The following is a 2,366-nucleotide window of genomic DNA, read 5'->3' as shown; positions in this document are numbered from 1 at the left end:
TCAGGTTCTTAGACTTGTGCTCCAAGTGATTTTACCTACTTGCTGGTCCAGTGTGTCTGTGTTTTAGAAAAGTACCCAACTGTGATGTGTTAGGGTCCTGGCAGGAAATAGATGGAATAAGGTTGAGGAGAGTTAAGGGGATACATGAAGATGCAGGATGAATTAAATAATGTCAAGCAGTAAGCTAACAACAGTGGGAGATATTACTTCCTTAGGCCTGATAAGCAGGGGCTCCTAAGGATGATAGCCACAGCTGAACTCCAGCCCCCAGGATGTCCAGGAAGAGGGGATCAAAGAGTACCTTAACATCTACCCCTACTACTGTCAGCTTTCTCTACCTTTTAACCTGCATTTGAACAAATGCTTCTACTGCATTCAGCTAATGAAATAGAAAACGTGGCCTCTGCTTGGTATTGGTCTCCTTGCTCTACATTTACTCTGCCACAACCGCCTTCTGCAAGTTCTATGCTTCCTATTCCTCTGTCTTCACCTTGGCTGCCCCAGGCAAGCAGTGATAATTTCTTTTTCCTGATAAAAGAAAAACTATTTACTGACAATTCTTTACTCCAACCCTGAAGATCTACAATGCAGAGTTTTCAGAAGTTAAAGAGTAAACAGAATCAGTACTGGGAACATATCAATTTCATGGTACTGAGTTCAAGTTCTTATGCTCTACTGGTTTTCAGAAGCCACATGAAGGTTAAAATGCCTAAGTATCTTAAAATTCAACCTTCCTCCTACATGGAGGGGAATTGTAATGTTTAATATTTCTTTCAAGTACTAATCCCAATGAAACTGATAAACTAGTTTAGCATTTCAGGAAAATGGACAATTTTTAAATTTTGTGGACAGAACAGTTCATAGAAGAAATGATTATATATGCAATTGCATGATATTTCCTATGTTATAAATAGCAATTTGCATTCACTAAGAAATATTTTACTCTAGTCAAAAGTGTAGAAATATAACTACTAAAATTATAATTTTACCTGATTAAAAAAATATGAGGGCTGGAGAGATGGCTCAGAGGTTGAGAGCACTGACTGCTCTTCCAGGAGTCCTGAGTTCAATTCCCGGCAACCACGTGGTGGCTCACAACCACCTGTAATGTGATCTGGCGCCCTCTTCTGTATACATAATAAATAAATAAAATCTTAAAAAGAAAAAAAAAATATGAGTCGGGCCGTGGTGGCGCACGCCTTTAATAGCATCGGAGCAGAGCAGGCGGATCTCTGTGAGTCGAGCAGCCTGGGCTACAAGTGAGTCCAGGAAAGCGAAAAGCTACACAGAAAACCTGTCTCGAAAAACAAAAAAAAAAAAAAAAAATATGAAACACTTCACAAGTTTGCATGTCGTCTTTGTGCAGGGTCATACTAATCATCTCTGTTCAATTTTATCATTAAGTGCTACAGAAGCAAGCACCATTGATAATCTTTTGGTTGAACTTTTAAACTATCCTAAATGATCCTTTTACTTCAAATGTCCTTAATTCCATAGCTAAAATTGTTTTCTATAAGCCACCAACTGTTGTTTGTGCTGTGCCTTCTCTGTATTGTGTATGTGAGGGGTGTTCCCTGCCCTCGAGAAACTAGACATACTCAGACCAAATACCATGTCTCACTCATCTTTGTATTCTTCAAAGCACTTTCTACCCACATAGCATGTATTGAGTTGGTGTTATTGAATGCATGACCTAGTTTACTCTGTAGAATTAAAATCAGAACAACACAACCATTGAAAAGGCATTTAACAATTTTTTTTTTCTTTTGGTTTTTCGAGACACAGTTTCTCTGGCTATCCTGGAACTCAGAGATCTGCCTGCCTCTGCCTCCTGAGTGCTGGGATTAAAGGTGTGCGCCACACCACACCACCACCACCACCACACCACCACACCACCACCACCAGGCTGCTGTTAATTTTTTGGGAGTTTGAATTACAAATAAAACCATGTAATAGGAAGCAGATGTTCACCTCCTACAATTTTGTGGAGGGGAAAGAAACCAATGTAGTTTTGAACTATAAGCAAGTTAATTTAGGCTAATTTGTAAAGTAAGTTTTTTTTCTGGTGGTACTGGGGATTGAACCCAGGGCCTCACCAGTACTAAACAAATGCTCTACCACTAAGCTTTAGCCTTTCCCTTTTGTTTCCATTTTGAAACAGGGTCTCTCTCTTTTTTGCTGTTTTTTTTTTTTTTTTTTTTTTTTTTTTGAGACAGGGTTTCTCTGTGTAGCCCCTGGTTGTCTTGGAACTCACACTGTAGACCAGGCTGGCCTTGAACTCAGAGGTCTGCTTGTCTCTGCCCCTCAAGTGCTGGGAGTAAAGGTGTGCCCTACCATCTCCCAGCTGTCCCCATCTCTCTCTCTCT

The 2,366-nt window shown here is 40.0% G+C and overlaps 1 pseudogene; it reads right to left on the bottom strand.

Moving 5' to 3' along the window:
- Nucleotides 1–1,321: 1,321 nt before the first annotated feature.
- LOC114706851 lies at nt 1,322–1,422 on the bottom strand (annotated as a pseudogene).
- Between the last annotated feature and the right edge of the window lie 944 nt (nt 1,423–2,366).

Source organism: Peromyscus leucopus, chromosome 3, assembly GCF_004664715.2.
Source record: "Peromyscus leucopus breed LL Stock chromosome 3, UCI_PerLeu_2.1, whole genome shotgun sequence".
NCBI classification, from domain to species: Eukaryota; Metazoa; Chordata; class Mammalia; order Rodentia; family Cricetidae; genus Peromyscus; species Peromyscus leucopus.
Note: the sequence above shows the minus strand (reverse complement) of the source record. Positions and strands in the feature narration are given on the sequence as shown.